The sequence below is a fragment of the Macaca nemestrina genome, chromosome 7 (assembly GCF_043159975.1).
Source record: "Macaca nemestrina isolate mMacNem1 chromosome 7, mMacNem.hap1, whole genome shotgun sequence".
Taxonomy (NCBI): Eukaryota; Metazoa; Chordata; class Mammalia; order Primates; family Cercopithecidae; genus Macaca; species Macaca nemestrina.
Window position 1 is genome coordinate 158,065,465 of NC_092131.1, and position 27,389 is coordinate 158,092,853.

Sequence of the window (27,389 nt, forward strand, 5' to 3'; positions counted from 1 at the left end):
CTAGTTTTAATTTTAGAGCTCTCTCTATCTAGTTCATCAATCACATTACAATACAGTAGTTGCAGAAAATTAAGCACAAAATCCAATTCCCACTTTTTCTTCTATCCTCCCTTTTATGATTTGCATTTTCTCGAGCGCAGTTTGTGTCTCAGCTAGGACACTCCCATGTGGCTGACTTTCTGTGTGGCCGGTCGGCAGGTTTCATAATGAAAGGCAGGGTGCTGAGGGAAGAGGATGCTTATATTAGAACACAGAAGAAATAAAATTCTATAACTCCAACAAAAGTACATTTATAACCAATATAGTTCTTATCTCCAGAAAGTCTTAGGACAGAGGAATAGTATCATTCATCTCTTCTTAACGAGGAAACTATCCAGTTAACTAGTATAGACCCTCAATGGCATATGTTCTGTCTGGCAAGTCTTATGAATTTGGTTATAGGCAATGTACAGTCCTCTTAGGGCTGTTATTTATTGGCTAACATGTTTAAAAGGAGTCCCTTATAAGAACTTCCAGTCTTTTTGAGTGTATATGACAATTTTTGGGAACCAAAAGATTGCAATATTTATATATAGAAATTCCACTAATTTATATGAAGAAGTTCCACCCACAGGAGAGGGACCATATCTCTCTTATTCATTATTATATCCTCAGAAGCACACATAGAACTGGGCATAGTGGGTGTTGAGTAAATATTTGTTAAATAAATGACCAAATGAATGAATGGATGTGCATGACTGTAAAATTCTCAATGATTGAAAAATAAAGGTGGCTGGACCATAATGGCTCATGCCTGTAATCCCAGCAAAACTTTGGGAGGCTGAGGCGGGAGGATCGCTTTGAGCCCAGGAGTGTGAAACAAGCCTGGGCCACATAGTAAGACCCCATTCCTACAAAAATTTTAAAAATTAGCTGGATGTAGTGGTGTATGCCTGTAGTCCCAGCTACTCAGGAGATTGAGGCAGGAGTTGAGCCCAGGAGTTAGAGGGTGCAATGAGCCATGATTGTGCCACTGCACTCCAGCCTGGATGACAGAGCAAGATTCTGTCTCAAAAAAAAAAAAAAAAGAATGAAGGCAATTTAAACATCTTTTTAGGATGCCAGTAACAAACTATTTTCTTCCCTCTAAATCAGTATTAAGGTCTCTAGATATAATCAGTCTACATTCACCCACAGTCCTAACTCTAGGAAACATATTCTCTGAATTAGGCACAAATTCAGAATAAAATAACAACATAGGATTTTTGTGAAAGTATAGTTTTTTTCAGTGTCTTTCTATTACTAACTTTAAAATTCTAGGTAGGTTTTTTTTTCCTAAGCAATGTGAGAATAAATGATTGTGAAATGATAGTGTCCTTAGCAAAAGCAGTCATTTTGCAATGAAGGAAAAGCTTGTTAAACATTAAGAATGTGTTTTGCCCTCAAATTACAGAAAGAAAAACAATTTCCTTTAGATTAGCCAATAAAACACCCTGCATATACTCCATACACGTTCATACATAGTAGAATAAAGTAGATAGATACAAGGCATTCTATTTAAACCACCTTTAGGAAAGCTACAAGCACCTTATGTACAATTAATGACTGTCATCTTTCCAGCTTGGAAAAAAGAAACGCACAGAATAGGAGTCCAGAGAACAAAAGAAATATATTTCACTTTTCATTTCAGAGGTAGCTTGAAAAAAATGAAATGCCCAGGAAATTCTTCTGAGAAAAGGGGTCAATTATTTTGCTCCTCACCTTCTCACATCTTGGTAAGAATAGGAATGCTCTGCTGGACAGCATACATCTACCTCAGCTTTTCAATTGAAGCTAAAGATAGGAAATACTCCATTGGCAAGGAATACAACTGAGTTTGAATTCTTCTTAAAAATATCACCTAGGCCTTCTATTTTAAAGGATTATGACATGATTTGGGGGATTTGCGTCAAGTAATTGGGAGTGGTTGGGGTACAGATGAGATAAAGATAAGACTGGTTGTGAGTTTATCCTTGTTGAAGCTGGATGATAGGTAGTGGGAGTTCATTGTGCTATTCTCTCTGCTTTTGTGTATGTTTAAAATATTCCATGAAAAAAACTAAAAATGATGATTTCCTAAAATGGAAAAAAAACTCCCTTTTTTTTTTTTTAGATTAATGTGTTAAATAGAAAATACATTGTTCTCACTCATAAGTGGGAGCTGAACAATGACAACACGTGGACACAGGGAGGGGAACATCACACACCGGGGCCTGTCGAGGGGTTGTGGGCAAGGGGAGGGAGAACGTTAGGACAAATATCTAATACATGCGGGGCTTAAAATCTAGATGACGGGTTAATAGGTGCAGCAAACCACCATGGCATATGTATATCTATATAGCAAACCTGCACATTCTGCACATGTATCCCAGAACTTAAAGTAAAATTTAAAAACAAAGATTTAAAGATATTTCTCAGACCAAAAAAAAAAGGAAATGCATGAAATATAGAACCAGAAGCCCATTATATACAGGTCTCAATCTTAAAATGTACTAACAGTGCAGCATCGTGTTAGTTACCACAAGTCTTTAAACCTCAGTTTCAACATTTGAAAAATGGAAATAATGCCAAACTTTACCTTATAGGATGTTATGCAGATAAATGAATTAATATTTCTGGAAGTGGGTTGGGTGCGGTGGCTCACGCCTATAATCCCAGCACTTTGGGAGGTTGAGGTGGGCAGATCATGAGATCAGGAGTTCGAGACCAGCCTGGCCAGTACGGTGAAACCCCGTCTCTACTAAAAATACAAAAATTAGCTGGGCATGGTGGTGCATGCCTGTAGTCCCGGCTACTCGGGAGGCTGAGGCAGAAGAATTGCTTGAACCTGGGAGGTGGAGGTTGCAGTGAGCTGAGATTGTGCCACTGTACTCCAGCCTGGGCAACAAAGCGAGACTCCGTCTCAAATATATATATATTTCTGAAAGTGCTATATAATCTGTAAAATGACACAAAACTATAAATCCAAATAATTTTAAATTGAACTATACATCTATCCAAAGTTATTTGTGCTTTATTTTCCAAATTTACATTTAATTAAACCAGTTCTAGCCAGAAGCCAATCCATATCTTTCTAAATCTATAGCATCAGAATGAAACTGAAATATGTTCCTCTTCTTTCTCTCTGCTTCTGTTTCTCTGCTTCTGGGATGCTCCTATAGGCAACTCCTAAGTGGTCTTCCTGACCCACTGCAAACTTCCTGCAACCTGCTGGAGAAATCATCCTAGAACACCACTTGGATCATGTGACTCCCTTGCTCAGAAACATTTCTGGATCACCATTGCCCATGGAATTAAATCTAATTTACTTAACCTGCCCTTCAAAGTCTCCAGTGCTTGGTCTGTAACCTGCCTTTCCAGCTACCTCACAACCACTCATGTTCTAAACCTTCAGTTCTAAGCAAAAGGCTTTCTCTCTGGTGTTTTGTTCCCCATTTCCTTGGAATCCAGTACTACTTTTCTCCCTGTCTAGATTCTATCAGTCCCTAAAAATCAACCTCATCCCTCCTTCTCCTTTATGGAGTCTTCCTAAACCCTTTTAGACCATGTAATCTCTCCCTTTTCTTAGTCTTAAATATGATTGGTTTGGCAATTAATCATGTATTCCTTTGTGATATTATGTTTATTCTTGTTTTAAGCAGTTAATTATCCCCATTGTTACTTTTTTCCTATCCTGCACAGTTAGATGATAAACTTTGTTTGTTTGTTTGTTTTGCTTTTTTAGAGACAGGGTCTCACTCTGTCACCCAGGCTGAAGTGCAGTGGCGTGCAATCTCCACTCACTGCAACCTTCGCCTCCCAGGTTCAAGTGGTTCTCCCACCTCAGCCTCCCAAGTAGCTGGGACTACAGGCACGCGCCACTATGCCCTGGCTAACTTTTGTATTTTTGTTAGAGATGGGGTTTCACCATGTTGGCCAGGCTGGTCTTGAACTCTTGACAAGTGATCCGCTCACCTTGGCCTCCCAAAGTGCTGGGATGACAGGCATGATTCACCGCACCCACCCCAGATGATAAACTCTTAAAAGGCAAGAATTGTGACTTTTATATCTTTCTGCCTCAAGGCCCAGTGCTTTGCACGCAGCAGGCACTTTCATTAACATTTGTGGAAAAATATTACCTAAACTGAGCTGGGATTATATAGTTCCTGATAGCTATACTTAGCATATTAATACTACTCTCATATGTGCTTCTTTGGATCTTAAAAAATTACTTTATAGGTCAGGTGCGGTGACTCACGCCTGTAATCCCATCACTTTGGGAGGCCGAGGCAGGCGGATCACCTGAGGTCAGGAGTTCGAGACCAGCCTGACCAACATGGAGAAACCCCATCTCTACTAAAAATACAAAATTAGCTGGGTGTGGTGGCTCATGCCTGTAATCCCAGCTACTTAGGAGGCCGAGGCAGGAGAATCACTTGAACCCCGGAGGCGGAGGTTGCGGTGAGCCGAGATTGTGCCATTGCACTCCAGCCTGGGCAAAAAGAGCGAAACTCCATCACAAAAAACAAAAAAAAAATTACATTAATTTTGCATAGCATATTGGTGGCATAGTGAGAAATTAGGTTCAGTCTTATTTGTTACACATACCTGGATTCAAATCCCAACCTAGACACATTAGCTATGTGAAATCCTGGTAATTTACTTGACCTCTTTATTTCTTAGTTTCCTCAATCATAAACTGGAAATACAGTAATAGGACTTGCTTTGCACCATTAGGCACAGTGTATGTATAGTCCCTGACATGTCATCAGTAAAAGGCAGATATCATTATCCTAGTGCACATCAGATGGTTTTGACAGGTCATCAAAGTGAATGATCATGGTTGTTTTTAATTCTCAGGAGATGGAATGCAGTAAATATAGAGAAGAATCAGAAAAAGTCTCTGCCCATTTCTCCAAGCCCTATCTCTGTGCTCTGTATTTGCTTTTGTGCATCTTTCGTCAGTAAGGGTTATAAGCTAAATATAGCTGGAATCCCTGTCAATTTAAAAAGTACTGAGTCCCCAGGCCATGCTCTATCCCTTTCCATACTAGGTGAGTTCCCTCACTATACTTTTTTGGAGACTTCCCCTCAATCTAAACCATAGCTCAGTCATATCCTCTTTCTTTGCTTGCTCTTTATTTCACGGCAACCCTAATTGTACTTAGCTCTCCTGGGTCTTCTGCCTACAGTCATGGTGAGTTTGCCAGCTGTAAGTCTTCTGAACTGTGGTCTATAAGTCATTGTGTTTTCATTTATTTAGTGATCCAAGGTTGCCTCTTCTAGACAAGACCCAAAGCAATGGTATAGAAGGACTTCAGTCATAAAGCACAATGTTGTCAATACTTGAGAATATAAGCAGAATGCGAGGTCACAAGAGAATTGTCATCATCTGGAATTGGCTTTTAGGTAGTATCTTTTCTCCATTGAGGACAAGATTCTGAATATGTGCTTACTTACACATAAGAAAAAACATTAGCATGTGAAAGAGGCCAAAATCTAATATGCCAAAATTAAAAAGAAAAAAAAAAAAAGAACCTTGTTATATCAGGATTCTGTCCTTATGAGCACTCATTTTTCTTTTTCTTTTCTTTCTTTTTTTTTTTTTTTTTTTTTTTTTGAGACAGGGTCTCACTCTGTTGCCCAGGCTGGAGTGCAGTGGCACAATCATGGCTCAAAGGGCTGGGATTACAGGCATGACCCACTGTGCCTGGCTTCACTTATTTTATGCTATGCTGTTTTCATGCTTGAAAAAAAGTTCAGGAAAATAGCCACAAAGGATTAGTTATCACAGAAATGAATATGGAAAAAGGAATCACTAGATTATTATATTTATAAGGACTTTGGGTGCCATTTCTTAGATCCCTTGTGATTGATCTTCTTAAAGTTGATCTATACCCAGTGAATCATCACCTTAATCTATGGTTATAACAAAAGTTGCATTCACAAATGATTTTAAAGCCACAATTCTATGTAGTTTAGGTTTTTTTCAAATACAAGATTAGACTTCAATTTGTCTACTTTTGCTACTCAGTTTTAAGCCATAAAATGGGACTCAGACTTTAAATTACATTTGTTTTTCTACTGCAAAACAGACCTAAGGAGAACTGTTGGTTTTCATTATACGGATCTCATTTTTTAAAAATAATCATTTTAGACTGGGTGTCGTGGCTCACGCCTATAATCCCAGCACTTTGGGAGGCTGAGGCAGGCAGATCACCTGAGGTTGGGAGTTTGAGGCCAGCCTGACCAACATGGAGAAGCCCCATCTCTACTAAAAACACAAAATTAGGCCGGGCGTGGTGGCTCACGCCTGTAATCCCAGCACTTTGGGAGGCCAGGGTAGGCAGATCATGAGGTCAGGAGATCGAGACCATCCTGACTAACACAGTGAAACCCCACCTCTACTAAAAATTACAAAAAATTAGCCAGGCGTGGTGGCGGGTGCCTGTAGTCCCAGCCACTCGGGAGGCTGAGGCAGGAGAATGAACCAGGGAGGCGGAGCTTGCAGTGAGCCGAGATTGCGCCTCTGCACTCCAGCCTGGGTGACAGAGCAAGACTCCGTCTCAAAAACAAAACAAAACAAAATTAGCTGGGCATGGTGGCGCATGCCTGTAATCCCAGCACTTTGGGAAGCCAAGGCAGGCAGATCACCTGAGGTCAGGAGTTCCAGACCAGCCTGAACAACATGGAGAAACCCTGTCTCTACTAAAAATACAAAATTAGCCGGGCGTGGTGGCACATGCCTGTAATCCCAGCTACTCGGGAGGCTGAGGCAGGAGAATTGCTTGAACCAGGAGACGGAGGTTGTGGTGAGCCAAGATCGTGTCATTGTACTCCAGCCTGGGCAACAAGGGTCTAAAAAAATCATCATCATCATCATCATCATCATTTTACTGAGAAAATTTAGTGTGTGGATGCAAATAACTTGCCCTTTCAGTAGTATCATGCAATAGGTCTGTTAAAAGGGAAAAGAAATATTGACTAAATTCACTCATTGAATTTGCTTGTCTTTTAACAAGCAAAAATGTCTAGAAAAAAAAAAATCTCAGATGACAGTAATCTAAACACAAAAAATATTGTCAGTGGAGTCCTCTTTGAATCTAAAAGGTAGGCATGTGTCTAAATCATGTATTCACAGAGTGATTCAGTATTTAGCCCTGGAAGGGACTTTGGTAATCATCTGGTCTAGGGACATAAAGTAGTTGGTGTCCCAGCTAGAGTCAGAGTTCTTGTGTCTCATCTCCCAGTCAGTTCATTGTGCTCACCTGACTTCTGTATTTGCAACTGTTAAAATCTAAATCAACTATTAAAATATTCATATCAACTATTAAAATCTAAATTATGATTATTTTCAGGCACATAATGTCAGCTTTGCTAACACTACCTCAGATCCATTTGATTTCTTGGGAACTACCAGGACTGTATTGGGTTTATTTTTAAAGCCAAGCAGCTTTATAAACCTTAAAATATTTCGTCTTCGAAACCTAAAAGGCTCTTTATTTAGTCCATGATGAATATTTGAGTAGTGTTAAATTTATCATTCTGGCAGTACTCACATTGTACTTGTCATTAATTGTGACTCATCAAAGAATGTTTTGATGTTGAGTCCTTGGCTAACAGATGGCTCTGTTTAGAGGAATTGAGGCAGTGAGCTATGAAGTCCAAGGAGAGAGACTTCTTACATAATTAGTCACTAGAGGTTGTTTGAATTTGTAAGAAAGCACAGTAATCTGTGGGGGAGGGAAGGTTGGCCTTTGTGGTAAGGCTAGAGAAGGCTTTTTTCCAGCTCCCTTCAGAGGATGCATAAGAGAGTTGATGTCAGTGTTGTTTGTATGCCAGGTGTGAGCTGGAATGACACAAATGGCCAGCAGAGACGCACAAAGTTGAATACTTGCTCGTTTCTGTTTCTAAGGAGTCTGCCACCTTGGTGACATAGCCACAGAAACCACCACACAGGAAAGAAGAGGAACTCAAGCAATAGGAGTACTAATAAGAACTTGAGTATAGAATGTAAAGCAATGAATCTTCCTTTTAAAAAGTGTTTACTAGCCAGGCAGGGTGGCTCACGCCTGTAACCCCAGGACTTTAGGAGGTGAGCAGATCGCTTGAGTCTAGGAGTTTGAGACCAACTTGGACAACATGGCAAAACCCTGTCTCGAAAAAAAATTACAAAAAATTAGCCAGACATAGTGACACACACCTGTAGTCCCAGTTACTCAGGAGGCTGAGGTGGGCAGATCACCTGAGCCCCGGAGGTAGAGGCTGCAGTGAGCCATGATCCTGATTGTGATGTCACCACTGCACTCCTGGGTGACAGTGTGAGACTTTGTTTCAAAAAAAAAAAAATTTTTTTACTTAAGAGGCTACAGAACCATCTCCCCCTTCTTTCTCCTCTGTATTTTGCCTTTTTCATTTTTTTTTTCTTTCTAGATTGTTTTTTCTTATATTTTCAGTCCATCAATGGTACTCTAAGCCATGGTCCTCAAAGGCATGAGCAGCTCTCAGTACATTATTTAGCACCTGTGTGCTGACCACCATGTTAGCCCTGAAACTACATGGGCAGCTTATCTTATATTCTGGGTCCTAGTGTATGCACAAATGAGTCATTATTTGGAATGATATTTAGTGCTTCTTTAATTAAGAAAAGGGGAATATACACTATATCATAAATAAGACCAAGAGAAACCTGAAAGACAAAATTCAGATTCTCTTCGATATATTCAAAAAAATAATAGGTTACACACACTTGATCTTTCTGAAGGCCTCAATTCTTCATTTGCAAAATAGGTTAATGATATATGCCTTGTGGAGTTACGTGAAAATGAAATACGCATAGTGTCTTGCCCACAGTAAAGACTCAGTAAGTGGTCTCTGTGTTAAGGAGAAAAAGTAAATTAAGTAAGTAAGCAAGGATGCTGACTTGCTTGCTAGCAACAAGGAAACAGGAAAAATGATTAAGAATAAAAGCAGACTGGTAGTTGAATTAATGATCAATGAAAGAGGCTCTTTTAAAAGGCTGTTTGTCAAGAGCACAACATTCAAAATAAAAGTGATGAAGATTTCACTGCACATTACTGGAGTGTTACTTTAGTTTGGGGCTGCATGGCTTAAAAACTAAATTAAGTAATACAAATGACAGAATACCTTCTGAGAGGCTAATAAAGAACAGTGGAGAGAACCAAAGATTAGAAATTGAAAGCCTGGGCTTGAGCCCCTGGCTCAACATTTTCTAGCCACCTAACTAACTAGAAATTATCACAGTCTGGGCTTGGTGGCTCGCACCTGTAATCCCAGCACTTTGGGAGACCAAAATAGGTGTATCACTTGAGGTCAGGAGTTCAATACCAGCCTGGCCAACGTGGTGAAATCCTATTTCTACTAAAATTACAAAAAATTAGCCAGGCGTGGTGGCAGGCACCTGTAATCCCAGTTACTTGGGAGGCTTAGGCAGCAGAGCCGTTTGAACTTGGGAGGTAGAGGTTGCAGGGAGCCAAGATCTCACCACTGTACTCCAGCCTGGGTGACAGAGCCAGACTCCATCTCAAAAAGAAAGAAGAGGCCGGGCGCGGTGGCTCAAGCCTGTAATCCCAGCACTTTGGGAGGCCGAGACGGGCGAATCACGAGGTCAGAAGATCGAGACCATCCTGGCTGACACGGTGAAACCCCGTCTCTACTTAAAAAAATACAAAAAACTAGCCGGGCGAGGTGGCGGCGCCTGTAGTCCCAGCTACTCGGGAGGCTGAGGCAGGAGAATGGCGAGAACCCGGGAGGCGGAGCTTGCAGTGAGCTGAGATCCGGCCACTGCACTTCAGCCTGGGCGGCCGAGCGAGACTCCGTCTCAAAAAAAAAAAAAAAAAAAAAAAAGAAAGAAGAAAGAAAGAAATTATCACAAATACTTTAATAGGTAACACATGACCTCACTCAGTTCTCACATCTGTAAACCAGGTTAAAAATAATTTTTAAATTTCTGAGGATTTTTGGGAATAGGTACTTTGCAAAGTATAAAACATTATATAAATCAGTGTTTTAAAGGGATGATAGGGGAAGATACTCCCTTTAAAAAGGCTGACTTAACTGCCTCTAGATCTTATCTATAAAAGAATAAATGAAAGGTAGATGATGGTAAATCTTCATTTTCATAGATGATAGAATTGGAAGAAACAGAAATGCAGTACAGTCAACTTTGTAGAGACAAAAGAGAAAAGGCCCAATCATTAAGTTGTCTAAACAGTGGCCAGCTATTAATGAACATAAGTAATCCCCTCGTTGCTTTACTTCTTCTGAAATTCGTGAACTCATCATTTCCAGCCTTTCTGAACAGACACACGTACATATGAGCAGCTTTAACAAGTAAAAATTACTTTAAAATTCATTTTGATTAATGCCTTGGAGTGTTGCAAAGTTGATTAAGAAACACTAATAAAGGCAATTACATTTTAGGGATGCTTTAGTTAACCTGTTACCCAAGAGCAGGGTCAGAGACTGACTGACTTTTTGAGATTTCTCCATTCAATCTAGTTTTCTTAATTGAGCAGATGTTTCTAATTAAGATGTTGAACACTAGAGCAAAAAAAAAATGTCATCTCACATCATGTGTATTAAAATCAGTTTGATTTTATTTATTTATTTTCATATCTTCCCTCAAAGTAGTTGAATTTAAAACAACTAAATGAGGAAGAAAATTCTGATTATTTCCCTTCTGAAGAGGTGTTTGTATAAGAGCTGATTTAGTACCTTCAATACTTGAGGAGACTTAGGGAAAAAAAACGTGTCTGGATTAAAACATTAAAAATAGAAACATAATTCCAAGATTAAGTCCCTTGACTTACTTGACATTTGAAGTAATTTCTGCAAAGTAATTTCTTTTGTAAAGGTTTATAAATTTATGAGAGAAAATACCTTATCCTGCCTAAAGATTATTGTGTCAATTAAGAATAAACAAAATTAGAGAAAACCAAGCATTAGACTGGAAATGGATCTACTCTAAGTGTGATGAAATCATATTCAAATTATTAGTTGAAATAGTATGAGCCTTCCCTTTTTATCCAGGGCTTGAATAAGTACAGCTATGAGTGATTTTATAAGTGGTCCTTGTTTGCATGTACTACTTAGCCTTTTATGTTTTTGTGTTACCTGTGGTAAACTTCCACCAAGAACCAGAACCCCAAATGGATCCTCAGTTATCATCTGAAACTCTGAAAACATGTTGGTTCTCTTGTATAGCCAAGGACCATGCCCTAAAAAAAAAAGTCTCTGAAATTGGTGCCTTTTACTTGATTATAACCAGAATAGAAACAGTTCATTGGAAAACATGGAATGTATAGAAGAATAATTTGTTCCTTTATTGGAGCCTAATGTTCTTCACCCAGAGGTTGATTGCTTATGAAATGTATTAAGAAATTGTGTGCTTCACCATCATGGCACATGTATACGTATGTAACAAACCTGCACGTTGTGCACATGTACCCTAGAACTTAAAGTATAATAATAATTTTAAAAAGGCGCTCTTTTAGGTCCCTTTTTAGGAACAACATACTTTAGTCAAATACTAGTTCAATTTTTGAACTATTTTGTTTAAATTTTTTTAGCTGGTTTTTTCTCTTTGTATTAAACTTTTCTTTTTAGGAACTCTAAAGATATGACATTGGGCAAGCCACTTAGTTTCAATATCCTCATCTGAGGGAAAAGGGGGTTGAACCCTTAGTTATTGCTCAACTTCCATCCAATCTAAATTGATGTGCCCTGAAATGTTTGATTCCCACATACTAATAATAAAAAACAAAAACAGTGGCTAAAAAAAAAGAAAGAAATTGTGTGCTTAACAAAAACAAACTTATTCAGGTTTGATGGTTTGCTGATCTACACACGCACACAAAATGGCCCTTTTCACAAAGCAGTTGCCTTTCGTCAACTTCTCCATAATGCCGTACATGCATACAAATCGCACTTTCAGTTATTCACTGCAGAAATCTCGTAAGATCAATAAGAAATCCCTCATGATAACTGGGTCTTCATTGGCTTTCTTTTGTTGGCCAAATGCTGAGTATTTTTGGTTTGAGATGATAACTTTATTTTAAGCCTGAGAGAGCAGTTGACTTGCCCTGGGTCTAATGATACTAAGCAGCTGCCATGGCCCGTTTCACATCCACTGGAGAAGACTGTCCCTGGAGAGGGAACACATAACTGTGCATGTCTCTTTCAAGACGTCTCTTTGGGTACCATGTTGGGAAGTGACTTTCCAAGGGTGCGGAGTACCTTGTGTTTAGCTTTTTGATTACATCCCTGTGCACAAAGGAGAGACAGTGTTAAAGAGTCGAGACTTTGAAAAATTCTTGTTACTTCATTTACATTTACAGTGTACCTAAAGCCGAGGCCAAATTTTGATTTAGCAAGATACATCAAAGGCAAATAAATTTACTCATATAAACAGTAAAATGACATTTTTTTCTTCTGTGTTCCACAATCAAAAGGAGCTTGATTTGCAATGGGAGAGTGTAGGAACAGGAGGATAGTCCCTTTAGATAATGATGGTAGCTTCCATTTTCTGATTATTTACTGTGGAAAATGCTCAGCATATCATCTAGCACATAAGAGAAATAGCTGTTAAATGAAGAGTGCTAGGTGCTGTACTAGGCACTGTATAGCACTTTATATCACTTAGCTCATGTAAAGTAGATTTCATCTGAGGCTTTGCAGAATGATAGGGACAGTCTTAAAGGGCATGGATTGCTCCCTCTGATGAAGAAACTGAAACTTAGAAAGGTTAAATAGCTTGTTTAATGTCACACAGCTAGTAACCATGGCAGACAAGACTCCATACTAATTTAATTCCAATGTCTATATTTAATATATCACATCCACCCCTCCCCCACCACACACATACACAGAGAGAGAGAGAGAGAGATTCTTTGAGCTATCTCTTCAGATTTTCACTTGTTTTAGACTATCTCATTGTCCTTACTAGACTGTCCTTGCTCTTCTTGTCAGATTTACTCAACAGTATATCTGTTTGATTTCATTTCAAGACATTTCCTAAACCTAACCTTATAACAGAGATACCCTACTTTATTTAGGAAATGTTCTTCCCACTATTCATAGAGCATCTTAAATCAAGCCCAGAAAGCCTTCTCGAAATATTTGGTATTTTCCTGGGGCCTACGGTATACCCAACTCCCTTTTCATTTTTTCATTATTTCAGTATTTATTATTTTCTCTCCAAATTTACTAACCTCTTATTTTCAATTAGTCAAAAAGAATTACAGAGTTGTAGAACTAGGAGAAACCTCAGCAATCTGACCTCCCAGCCAGTTTGTCCAACTTCCCTTATACCACACCCCCAAGAGATGAAGGCTGTACCTCTCCATTAAGATGGGCACACACTGTGATCAAGACTTCTAGAATAATACTGGGGAGTACTGCAAAAGCTCCTGACCCAGAGTATAGGAAGAAAATAACTTGCATCTAATTAACTAGTATTTATGGAGTACTCACCACAGTGAGGACATTATTGCCAGGGATTGGGGTGGGTAAACAATGAGTGAGACACAGTCCCTGCTCCCAAGGAACAAAATCTAAAAGGCTGTGAGGGATTGAGTAGACTACACAAATGTACAAAAAATGACACGAGTATAGATATGAATTCTTGGGACATTTAAAGGAAGGAAATATCATAGCTAGTTGGAAGGAATCAGAAAATACTTCATGAAGAAAGGTAGACTTCATCTGAGGCTTTGCAGGATGATAGGGACAGTCTTATTATAAAGGGCATGGATTGCTCCCTCTGATCCCCTGTTAGACAAGGCTATTTCATCAGGCCAAGAGAAGGTGGATGCGGCAAGTGCCAAGCTCTGTAGAAAGAGATGCTATGGAAATGCTAAGTAAAATGCCATAGTTGTTCAGATACGGCAAACCAGGATGAGTCAACCCCTTTCCCCTTGCACACATTATCACCTACACATTTTGGGATGGTGTTGGGTGAGAGTCATCCTTATGCCTGCCCTTCACTATTACTCATCTTACTTTGGCCACCCAGCTGTCACTTTGTCCTATCACTCATCCCCTGCATTTGAAGTAGGGAAGCAGGCAACTGAATAATTTGGGGTCTGTAAATATAACCTTTGAGTCACTATCACATGGTGCCTTTGTGGGCCAGGACAGTACCCAGTGCAGTGATGAGCTTGCCCATCTGCTTTGGGCCTCAGTCCTCCAGCAGGCCTTCGTCTCCTGGGTAAGAAAACAGGCAGAAGCATCTCTGGCCCAGAAGAACGCCCTAAATCACAGTCTGCCGTTCTGTGCCAGCCCCCAGGGACAGCGTGAGAGCAGAAGAGATGAGAAGTGCACAAACTGAATAGCCCTTTCCTAATGATATTTAATTGAATCTGGGCATCGACAAGGCTTGGCCAAGTAGCTTTCTTTCCCTCACGTGCAGCTTAGCTCTGCCAGATTTCTCTTGTAATGATCATTCTACTCAGGTAGCCCAGAACTTTTTCATAGAATGAGGCCTTGGGTAAGGATCAAGAAACCTGGGAACCAGTTTCAGCTGTGCCATAAACGTTAGGCAAGTCATTTAACATCTGTGAGTTACTTTTTTCTTCATTTATAAAGTAGGAAGAATACCACCCATCCTACTGGTCTCCCTGAATATTGTGTCTAAGACTATAAAGTCACATAATAGCTGAGAATACCTATTGAAGGGTTGTTTTTATTACTAGAGTCTTAACTATTAACACAATTAAGTGCAAATAATACCACCCATGGAGGTAACAAATGACAAGTACCTTGTGGAAACCTGTTATCACTCTTTCTGTTGGCACAGGAGTGTAAATTACAGCTAAGGTGTGAAGTTTTTATTGTTGTGAGGGAAGTGGTTGTGAGGGATAGCTGTGAATAAAGAGCAAAGAAGGATCTACCCTAGTTCTCCTAGTTCTACAACAAGGCTTAGTGAGTGATATGCTCTGACCATAAAGAACAATGTCTACAACATAGGCCATAAGAGTAGTGATTCTTCATTTATGTTTTCCTATTGCTATCTGACCAAGCCTTCTTCTTATTGTTGATTTTCTTTGGTTGTGGAGTAGGAGTGATGCTTGCTTCCTAATTCTGCTCCCTCTGCTACCCATCTCCACCACCAAGGACTGAGCCTTGCTTGAGGGATGGGGATGCTACTAGAGAAAAGCCCAGAGAGCAGCCAGCAAGGACTTTGTGATTGCAGAATCTGTGCAGTTTTGCTTCCCTGGGAAAGCCCTGAGAACTCTTTAGCAGATACCAAGACTATGCTGCTAAGTCCTCCTGATTGAATTCCTTCACTGGACATTGTGGTAGTGGAAAAGTCCCTGGGCTGTGCTCTTGATTTCATAACCCCTGGGGCAGCTCCGGGCTCCTCTCACATCTAAAGCAGAATTGCCAGTAGAGGAAAAGTCATTCTTAGGACCACAGGGCAAAGCCTTAGTGGAACTTCTTGAGGTCTTGCCCCTGGCTTCTGGGGTCCTCCAGCAGTGGAGGGCAGAGACTATCTTCCTAATTTAGATAATTTATCGGGACCAGATTAGCCTGTTTCTCAGCTGCACTTTTTTTCTTAATTCTGCTTTCTGCTGACTTACAGTTTTCCTCAAGGAGCCAAACAAATAATTTTTCATCTCCATCTGTCTCTTCTCCTATTCACTTCCCTTCCTGGGTGGATTATTCCAGAGTTCCAGCAAAGCTGCCTTCAGCAGCCTCTGACGAAAGCTGCATGCTCACCGCATGGCTGCACACTGGCCACACATAATCCCTTTGACCATCCCAAGTAAAGAGGACCCAGTTCAGAAGCTGCAGGCGTGCTTTCTTTTCATATGTTTTCTTGGGAAATCTCAAGAAAGTGCAGTGCTCATTCCTGGAAGCGAGTCTGCAGTGCTGAAGCCTTGGTCACCCTAGCGTTCCCTCTGCATGATGGCTGTGCTCCCAGACTATCCAAAATGCAGCAGCGCATGGAAAGAGACAGGATGCTGAGGTGTTATTGGTTTGCAGTACCCCGATAAGGAGATTTCATTCCCTCCTCGCTGGCAGAGTTATATAGAGTAATTACATAAGTACTGCTGTGACACTAGGCGGAATCTCATTAAAAACTGTATAAAGAACAATTGAGTTGTGCTAGAGAATATTCATTTTATTCCAGTTGAGTATAATCCATATAATAGAACATTAGCCTGAGCATAAATACTGGTGTTGCTCCAGCTCCCTGATAGAATGTATTTAGGATGTATATTTAGTGCAGCATTTGCTTATGTGGGACATGACAAAAAGTCATTATGAGGTAAGTCCAGATTTTCCCACCTGGTGAGGAAGTTGCTTACTGTGCTGAGCAGATTGTTGTTTGTTTTTTACCCCTCTTGGGAAAGCTACTTGTTCAGCTTGGATGGGACACTCTATGGCAGTTTGACCACATGGCAACTCTGAAACACACACACACGCACAGATGCACATACAGACTCGGGCCCAAAAGAATGTGTCCCCTTAGCAGGTTGAGCCTTCCACCCAAGATGTAAGAGAGGCCTGGTCAGGGTAGAATTTGTCCTGTGTTGTTGTTCCTCTATTTTCAGAAACGTAGTGGGCGAGTCCTTGTTTAATATAAGGATGTTTTTGGTTGATGGCATGTGAATTGTCCCTTCAGCCTTAGTGACCGTCACTCATCACAACAAACAAGAGCCATCCTAAGTAGTTTGCTAATACAGCAGTCTGAGGCTCAAAAGCATTAAAGGACAATAACATCTAATACAGTTATACCACTGTACTGTGCATGACATACTTTCAACATATTATCTGGTGTGTGGGGAATTCAGCAATCCATTCTTAATTATCCAGAGCATAATGTTTAGTATTTGAAGTCTAAGAGCACCATGAATTATTTTCTTTCTAAAATATTTTTCATTATACTTCTAGTGTTCTATAGTATTATAGAGTAACTACAATCAACAGCAATTTATTGTGTGTGTGTGTGTGTGTGTGTGTGTGTGTGTATATATATATATTTTTTTTTTTTTTTTTTTTTTTTGAGACAGAGTCTCACTCTGTCGCCCAGGCTGGAGTGCAGTGGCGCAATCTTGGCTCACTGCAAGCTCTGCCTCCCGGGTTCACACCATTCTCCTGCCTCAGCCTCCCGAGTAGCTGGGACTACAGGCGCCCGCCACCACACCTGGCTAATGCCACCACACCTGGCTAATTTTTTTTTGTATTTTTAGTAAAGACAGGGTTTCACCATGTTAGCCAGGATGGTCTCGATCTCCTGACCTCGTGATCCTCCCACCTCAGCCTCCCAAAGTGCTGGGATTACAGGTGTGAGCCACTGCACCCGGCCCTATTTATTGTATATTTTCTAATGGTAGAAGAACAGATTTTATGTTCTCAAAACAAAGAAATGATAAATGTTTGAGGTGATGCATATGCTAATTACCTGATTTGATCATTCCACATTGTATACTGTGTTGAAATATCACACTGTATTCATAAATATGAACATTATGAGTTAATTCAAAATAAAAGCAAAAGGGATGAATTGTATGAATGTGAAAATAGGTTTTATTATAAAACAAATCACATCACAAAACATTTAGAAAGTAAGAGAAAAACCCTCTTGACCTAACTTTAGCACCTTAGTACACTGATATTATCATTTGCTCTTATTTTCTTCCAGTCTTTCTTTCTTGTGCATTCTTGTACATTCATCATAGTGCTATATATATTTAAAGTGCTTTTCCTCTGTAGATCTTCTGACTGGCCCACCTGAATTTTGTTATCTGGTCTCACACCACATTTAGAGGAAAGAAACCAAGATTAATCATCCTCCATTGATATGAGGGGCATTATATTGAAGACTATATATCCCTGTTGTTAAAAGTCAGTGTCACTTTGTCTGTAATCAAAGTACCAAAATGATGGCAGGGGAAGCATTCAACTGTTAAACAGCCAGCCTCTCCGGTTATTAAAATAGCACTGAGCAAGGCAGCTGGAGTAAACCATTTTAGAATCCGGGGTTTGCTGTCGCTGGTAAGGATGTCCCAGCTGTGCCTTATTGTCAAAATTCTCTTAATCATCTCAGGATGCCAGGTCCCAAGCTGAGCTCACTCGGGGGACTCAGATCCATTGAATGGGAATGCTTGGCCTCTGCCCACGTTATTTAGGAGCTGCAGGTGAAACTGAGGTTAAGAAAGGCTCAGTTGATGTCTCTCTTAATGCATCCCTGCCCACAGAAATGGGTGTGAATGCATATGTATTTCCAAGTATGCCTGAGGTAGCTGAAGAGAGACTATAGAATCTTCATCCCCCAGGACTTGTCATCAGCTTTCACTCTAGTGTAGTTTAAGCATGGTTGTTTGTCTATGTGAATGCGTGTTTTAAAGCATGAAGCCAATTTTCCTTCCCAGACAATGGCCTGCTCCCCTTTTTATTGAGGAAAATCGGATTGATTTTAGGATCTCATTAAAGGAGGCACATGTCTCTCCTTGGTCACACCCTACTCCTTCCTTCACCCATTCACCTTCCTGGTTGTACAGAAGCACATCTTATACACATGGCCTCTAGGACAGAGGTCTGAATGGGTTTCTTCAAAGGCTGCACCATTCCACCAGTAACGAGGGCTGAGACCACTGAGCAGTGGGCCTGAATTTGTAACCAGAGCCTGCCCAGATGCAGTGTAGGACAACCCCTAGCCTTCCTGTTCTCCAAGAAGGAAGAAGGAAGCAGTTCGAGAAACTGAGGCATAATTGTGATGACCAATGCAAGTTCCAGAGCTCCTGGCTACCTGACACGTGTGCCCTTCCCAAGCCATGGAATCTCCATGCAGCATGCAAATGTCTTCTTCTTTCATCCTTTTTTTTTTAAGTTAGCAGAACTCCCTGAAGTGCCCTTACTCTCCAAATATGTACACAGCATGATGTGAGAGATCACTTCTGTCTGTAATGGATGCCTTGTGTCCAGAGTATTTTCCTGGGTATTGTGCTATTCAGTTTAAGACTCCTAATGCATGATTAATGTGTGTTTAAACAGTCATTGCCTAATCGGACTGCTTCACCTGGAGGACACTGGGGAGTACACAAAGCCGACTTACAAAAAACACCATTGGCTATGTGGAATGATCCAACAACTCTAGTGTCGTACAAGGAATGAACATTTTGAGGCTCAAGTGGTGTGCCCATCTCATCCTGTAATTTCTACAGAGCAGGACTTTCAGAGACTGGCTTCTAGGACAATTTGTTTAATTCAGTATTTTTTTGAGCATCTATCTGGCAAGACTCCATGAGTTCCAGAAAGGGGAACTGGAGGTAGGTCCTACCTGAGCTTACAGTGTAGTAGGAAGTAGAATATGTTTGTGAATAATTGTATCACTGGGTGGAAAGTTATGAGGGCCCTAAGACTGAGTTTTAAAGGGGATGGAAAGCCCATCCCATTGTGAAGGGGAACCCATGTGAACAGTGAGTATAGATGGTAGTGGATGGGACTGAGGGGAAGGGAAGGAGTAAGAAGCCTACAGTTACTGCTAGGGATGTCAGGGAACCTTGCAGGGGCTTCGCAGGGCCTTTCCCGGTCATCCACACAGGCCACCAAAGTGGTAAGTTTGGGTGCCTGAGGTGTCCCCATTGGTGACCCTTGCTGAGCTCTTTCCCTGCAGGCTTTGCCTACTAACCATGAAGCCCTGCAGCCTACTTAGCGCTTCTTTTGGTCTGTATGTCTGTGAAGCAGGAGAAGTGTCCCATGAAGAGGTCCCCAAATTCTAGATTCTTATTCACAAAAAATATGATTTGAACCTAATGAGCTGTGGACAGATGGCAAATAGGAAAGAGAAACTAAGGTGGTTGACTCCGAACATTTTGGTAATTTGCATTTTCATCTCATTTGCAACCCATCAAGGTTCTTAGAAGATTTGCATGTGACTCATCACAGAATCTGAACCCTCAAAGTGGGTCATGCCTGAAAAATGGATGAGGAGTTTTCCTCTGACAGATGTTAGTTAGGGGACAGTACAGGCCTGTCCTTTTCGGAGAATTGTTAGAACTGGTTGCATATAAATAGAACCTGAAAAATGGGAACTTGGCTTTAAGGTATCTTATATAGAGTGAGGGAGTATTGGTATGTGTGTGTATTTATACATACTTTGGAAAAAATACGCCCTCTTTATGGAAACTGCTTTACAAGTTAGGCTCATAATTGCTACATGATTCAACCACCAAATTACTGAAATGTTCCCTGCAAGGAGGATTTGACATTTAATAGAAATTTTAATATAATGGAGTGAATATGTCAAAAATCCAAACAGATTTTTAATTCTTTAACTTATTCAAATTTGAATTTAGAAGAAAGGATGGTTTCAGGTAGGTGTTTTCTTCCCTCTTGCTTACGAATAATGGTGGGTGGCAGAGATGGACACTGAAGAGGACTCCAGACTTCTACCACTATGTCCTAACAGTTTCCCAGGCAGCAGCCATATATTAGAGTACAATACACTTTCAATCCCTTTTATCCTGTCAACTTGGTTATTTTTTGTTATTTTGGAAAATGCCATATGGCACAATGATTATATATTCAGGTTCTATAATTAAACTGTTTGGGTTCAATTCCCATCTCAGTCACTTACGAAGCAAGTTTGCCTGCTTTCTCTGTACTTTCATTTTCCCTTTTTTAAATGGGCGGGATTGTGGTATCTGCCTCATAAGGTTGTTGTGATGATTAAAGAATACATGTACAATTCTTAACACAGTACCTGACACAGATTTAGCACTCAGCCACCATCAGCTTTCTTTATCCTTCCCTCCTTACCCCTCCTATTCAGGATCTCCACCTGTGGGAGAATAAGCCCAAGGATAGTTATTAAAAATCGCCAGCTTGGCTACTTGTTAGCTTTTACTAACATCTGGAGTAAACGGTTTAAGTACTGGAGGGGTTTGAAATGTAGTGGGGTTTATCTGTTAATCTTCCTGTATCCCAGCTGCCTCTGCTTCAGCAATGAGGGAGATTGAATTTATGAAAACTAAAGCTTTCCCAGGCCTCTACACACACTGTCTGATAGAAAGTGCACCTGTGTTGTCTCCCTGGGGGTGGCGTTCCTCCCTGCCTTTCTGATTGTCGTCACCTCGGTTCATGATGCAACTATTCATCCCCTTGCCCTCTCTATCTTTCTTTCTTTGTTCATTCTTCTTTTTGTTTCTCATGCCTTTCCGTTCCTTGAAACCTCCTTAAAACCAGGGATTTTGAAAACCATCATTTTGAAATTAAATTTAGAATTTCAAATGGATTTTCTTTTGTAAATTGCTTTTTATAAAGCCATACCCATACACTGTAGAAAGATAGTTTTAACTGTCAACTTTTGCCAGACTCGAAGTTATCAGCATGAAATTGAGAGATGATAGCTTTTAAATATATGGAGTTTGGAAAACAGAATAAATGGACATTGTATAGCCATGCACAGCTTTTTGTAATCTACCAATAAGTCTATTTCCTAGCTAATATTCTTCACACATATTCTCACACTCAAGGTAAATATCCAGCAGTCATCACTGTGTAATGTTGGCTAAAAGTGAACCATTCAAGACATTTATGCCAGGAAATTTAGATTTTAAAGGATATTATACAATGAAACAGAAGTTGCTTAAGCACCAGTGCTCATTAAATTCTACTCAAGTGATAACTTTAAAAGTAGACATTTCTATAGGTTCCTTTTTCTTTTGAACCAGTTCACCTCAAATCGACATGGTACATGGGAATTTAAAAGCTTGTACTTTCCCAGCTTATGAGTAAACTGAGAGAAGTAGTTTAATGCCAGAAATGGGGTTACCTGGTGTTCTAAAGACTGAAATTGCCTACCAGACTTCCAAGGTATCTACTTTAACTAACATTAGTAAATAAATTAACCAGGACATCATTTGGAATGTGTCTGTCTTTTTCTTTTTTTTTTTTTTTTTTTTTTTTAGACGGAGTCTCGCTCTGTCGCCCAGGCTGGAGTGCAGTGGCCAGATCTCAGCTCACTGCAAGCTCCGCCTCCCGGGTTCCCGCCATTCTCCTGCCTCAGCCTCCCGAGTAGCTGGGACTACAGGCGCCGCCACCTCGCCCGGCTAATTTTTTGTGTTTTTAGTAGAGACGGGGTTTCGCCGTGTTAGCCAGGATGGTCTCGATCTCCTGACCTTGTGATCCGCCCGTCTCGGCCTCCCAAAGTGCTGGGATTACAGGCTTGAGCCACCGCGCCCGGCCATGTGTCTGTCTTTTAAAATGAGCTTGAAGTGTTTGAGGAGCACAGAGGAGGCCATGTGACCACCATGTAGGGAGGAGGGGGACAGAAGAGAGCAAGGTGAAGGTGGAGACTCCCTTCCATCCCGGGAGCCCACTGCCCCATCTAGCAGAACTCTTTCATTAAACTTCTTCCCTCAACCACCCAGATCCTAAACCTTCTCTTCTGAACATAAGACAACCCAATCCTCCACTTCCTTTTCCCTCCCCTAAGACTCCCAGACATATCCTTCATGTTTTCTAATGCATTTTACATTATTATGTTAGAGATACCCCAGAGGCTGTGTGTTGGAGTGGAAAGAGAATGAACAGTAGCTCTGAGGCTGAATTTTCTCATCTGAAAAATAAAATTAGAAATAATGCGTGTAAATAAAGTGCATGGCACATAGTGCTCAGACTCTGCCAGCCTGAACCACATCCCTTTGCGGCCTGTTATTTCCTCATGTATATGCATATATAAATATAACAGGAGAAAACTATTAACTTATAAGTATTTACAGTCATGCTATATATGCGCACACACAAACACACTGAGGAAGAAGAATCCTGTAATTGCATGGCTAACCATGCTGCCTTTGTTGCGATGAGCAGAGAAATAGATATAGCTGCAGATTTAGAACAGTCAAGATCTTTGCCTTTAAAAGAAGAGAGAGAGATAAGAGAGCAAGGGGCCTGGATAGGACTGGAAGAGGGAAGCCAAGAGGAGGAGAGATTTGGGTGCTGTCAGAGGAAGTGAGACTTTGGAGAATTTTTTTTTTTTTTTTTGAGACGGAGTCTCACTCTGTTGCCCAGGCTGGAGTGCAGTGATGCGATCTCAGGTCACTACAACCTCCGCCTCCCAGGTTTAAGCAATTCTCTGTCTCAGCCTCCCAAGTAGCTTGGATTACAGGCACGTGCCACCATGCCTGGCTAATTCTTGCATTTTTAGTAGAGACAGGTTTCACCATCTTGGCCAGGCTGGTCTTGAACTCCTGACCTCGTGATCCACCTGCCTCAGCCTCCCAAAGTGCTAGGATTACAGGCATGAGCCACTGCACCCGGCCTGGAGAAGATATTTTTAAAAGATCTGGGGGGCAGAGGGGAGAGTTTTGCTTTCTGTGGTACAGTGTGCCCTCCCGTCCAAATGCCTAAGAAATCTTCACGAAGGTTATGTTACACTTGAGTGCATTTAGAGTGGGATGCATGCAATGTGTGTCCAAGAAGTTCCATGTGGTGTTTTGTGTATGAGTGTCCTATGTTGGCATAGGATGGGGGCATGGCAGGCATATAAAAGGCCCACTTCGTTCATAATGATATTCCACTGTAACAAGTAAAAGTACTTTCATATGTAAAAAAATAAATAAATAAATTGAAATGTCCTCAGTAGTAATTTAAATCAGTTCTTCTCTGCCCACAACTGACCATGACTTTGGCTTTTGTTTAGTATTCTTTCTAGTTCTTTGGGTTCAGGAAAATTTTTTATTTAAAAAAAAATGACATTTTTAATGAAGGGAGTCTTTACTTCCTATAATGACCAAGCACTTCCTGTTGAACCAACTCTCCAGCAGGTTAGTGTAAATGTTGAATAAAATATAAAAAGCAGTCACCTAATGCCACTGGAGCATAATAAAAAGTAGGCAGGATAGGGTAGGGTCTACTCTTGGAAGAAGGAAATGGCAGTGGGTAAGTTTCCCATTTTTTAATGGCTTTTAGATTAAGGGATGTCCTATCTGGTGTCATATAAACTCATAGAAACCTGCCAGGTGCTATGGCACACTCCTGTAATCCCAGCACTTTGGAAGGCCAAGGTGGGTGGATCACTTGAGCTCAGGAGGAGACCAGCCTGGGCAGCATGGTGAAACCCACCCTCTACCAAAAAAAAAAAAAAAAAAGATAAGTAAATAAATAAACTTATAGAAACCCACAGTTTCTATCAAACCCACAGAGGCCACAGCTTGGGATAACCACAGCAGCTGGAAAATGAGGAGGAAAATTCCAGAAAGGAGAGAGGCAAATGGGAAGCCTAAATTCTGTGCATAAATCCTGCCCAAATATCTGGCTCACCCGTTAACTACATATGCATGGGACAGACTCCAAGGAACCCAGCTAAGCCTAAAAGAACTACGACTTCTGAATAGCAGTTCTTTTTTTTCCTTTTTCTTTTTTTTTTTTTTTTTTTTTTTTAATTAAGAGACAGAGCCTTACTCTGTTGCCCAGGATGGAGTACAGTGGCGCAATTGTACTTTACTGTAAACTTGAACTCCTAAGCTCTAGCGACCCTCCTACCTCAGACTCCTGAACAGCTGGAACTACAGGCATGTCCCAGCACACCTGGCAAATTTTTTTTTTTTTTTTTTTTTTTTTTTAGAGACAGGGTCTCACTATGTTGCCCAGGCTGGTCAGGAACTCCTGGCCTGCAGGCAAGAACCGCTGGTCCTGGCTGCATCTCATTTTTTAAATGATGAAAATTAATTTTTGGTTTATTGAGCATTTAGTTTGGAAAAATATTATTTTCATAAGTACCTGGGACTTTAGAATTTGTCAGCCAAGAGCCCTCAAGAACTCCAGTCTTTGAGGGTACCATTTCAGAGCTAGTTTGTTGAATGCCTTCTTGGTGCCCAGCTGTGTATGCTGGGGAATTGAAATATCTTCAGGAGGTTAACACATACACATATGAAATTAAACAACACAATGTCAAAAGATCTCTATACATTGTTCATGCCATAGGAATTAAGAAAAATCAGCTGTATGCTCACGGACTACTCAGATATATAAGATAGCCCTTGTGCTTAAGGAGTTTGTGGAGCTTAGTTTATATAGCAACACAGTAACAGAAGATTATAAATGATGAAATAATATACAAATAAAGGAAAAATTACTTCTGGTGGGAAATAGAAGACTTTTTCATGGACTCAGTACCATGTGGTCTAAGTGTGGAAGGCTGTCTAGAATTTTGACAGATAGAAACAAAAGAGAATATTTTAAGCAGCGGAAACAGCATGACCAAAGGCACAGAGGTGGGAAATAAAGAGATTGTTTGGGGAATGTCATGTAGCCAGACTTGCCTAAAACAGTGAGTGTATGCCAGCTTGGAAATGGGGAGGGAAGTTATATGTTTGACTATTTGTCCCCTCCAAAACTCATGTTGAAATTTAGTACTGAGCCAGATGCAGTGGCTTATGCCTATAATCCCAGCACTTTGGGAGGCTGAGGCAGGAGGATCACTTGAGCTCAGGAGTTCAAGACCAGCCTGAGCGACACAGCGAGATGCAACTCTACAAAAATTTTAAACATTAGCTGGGTGTGGTGGCACAACCCTGAAATCTCAACTATTTAGGAAACAGCAGCCAGAGGCTCTCTTGAGCCCAGGAGCTCAAGGCTACAATGAGCTGTGATCACACCACTGCACTCCAGCTTGGGTTACAGAGCGAGACCCTGTCTTTAAAAAAAAAAAAAAAAAAAATTTAAATGTAGTCCCAAATGTGGCATTATTGAGAGGTGGCAGCTGGGCGTGGTGGCCAAGATGGGAGGCACTTTGGGAGGCTGGAATGGGAGGATCGCTTGAGCCCAGGAGTTTGAGACCAGCCTGAGCAGCATATTGAGAACTCGTCTCTACTAAAAATAAAAATATATAGTTAAAAAAGAGGTGGGATGGGCGCAGTGGCTCACACATGTAACACCAGCACTTTAGGAGGCCAAAGTGGGTAGATCACTTGAGGTCAGGAGTTCGAGACTGGCCTGACCAACGTGGTGAAACTTTGCCTCTACTAAAAATACAAAAATTAGCCGGGCGTGGTAGCGGGTACCTGTAGTCCCAGCTACTCAGGAGGCTGAAGCAGGAGAATCGCTTGAACCCAGAAGTGGAAGGAGGTGGAAGTTGCCGTGAGCCGAGATCATGCTACTGCACTCCAGCCTGGGCAACACAAGTGAGACTCCATCTCAAAAAAACAAAATTAGCTGGGCATGGTGGCTCACACCTGTAATCTCAGCTACTCAGGAAGCTGAGGCAAGAGAATCACTTGAACCCGGGAGGCGCGGAGGTTGCAGTGAGCAGAGATTGCGCCACTGCACTCCAGCCTGGGCAACAAGAGCAAAAACTCTGTCTCAAAAACAAAAAAAAAGAGGTGGGGCCTTTAAGTGGTGTTGGGATTTGTAAGGGCTTTGCCCTCCTGAATGGCTTAATACATTAATAGATTAAAAGGTTAATGGATTAATGGGTTATCATGGGAATGGGACTGGTGGCTTTCTTAGAAGAGGAAGACAGAGCTGAGCCTAGCACATTAGCACACACCACCCCATTATCATGTGATGCCCTGTGGCACCTCAGGAGGCTATAGAGTCCTCACCAGCAAGAAGGCTCTTGCCAGATGCAGTGCCTTAACCTTGGACTTCTCAGCCTCCACAATTGTAAGAAATAAATTTCCTTTGTTTATAAATTACCCAGTTTCAGGTATTCTGTTATAAGCAACAGAAAAGGACTAAGGCAGTGGCCGATGGGATACGGCACTGAAAAGTAAATGATCAATCATGGAGAGCCCCAAGTGCAAAACAACAAAGTCTGTGCTTTGATGTAAGTAGAAAGAGGGGTCACAGAGGCCAGATTTGGTAAAAGGAAAGATTTCATGGACAATGTGGAACTTTTGCCCTGAAGGAGAGGTTGTATTCATTTTCTAGGGCTACCATAGCAATCACAGACTGGCTTGAAACAACAAATTTATTCTGTCACAGTTATGAAAACTAGAAGTTTGAAATCAAGGTGTCAGCAGAGATATTCTCCCTCTGGAGACTCTAGGGAAGAATTCGTCCTTGCTTCTTCCCAGCTGCTAGTGGTTGCTGGCAATCCTTGCCATTCCTTGCTTGTTACTACATCATTCTGATCTCTGCCTCTGTCTTCCCTCTATGTGTGTCTACGTCTTTTCATGGTCTTCTTCTAAGGAACCAATAATTGGATTTAGGTCTACCCTAATCCAGTATGGCCTCATCTTAACTAATTACATCTGCAAAGACCTTATTTCCAAATAAGGTCACATTCTAAGGTTCTATGTGAACATGAATTTTGGGGGACACTATTCTACCCAGTACAGAGGTGAATTAAAAGTATCATGGAATATCCAAGGTCTTACAGTTCTGGGCCTACTTAATCCTTAATATTAAAGTAC

At 40.9% G+C, this 27,389-nt stretch overlaps 1 protein-coding gene across 21 annotated transcripts in view; it reads left to right on the forward strand.

The window, feature by feature from the left end:
• The window catches only part of LOC105491308 (FERM domain containing 5), a 347,868-nt gene that overhangs the window by 241,162 nt on the left and 79,317 nt on the right, over window positions 1-27,389 (forward strand). For 3 of the 21 annotated variants that reach the window (XM_071066958.1, XM_071066959.1, XM_071066952.1), the window contains one exon: window positions 19,021-19,295. The exons of the other annotated variants lie outside the window; for them this stretch is intronic. The gene's annotated coding sequence lies outside the window, so the exon portion shown is untranslated. The remainder of the gene's footprint in view (window positions 1-19,020; window positions 19,296-27,389) is intronic. 21 annotated transcript variants of the gene reach the window in all.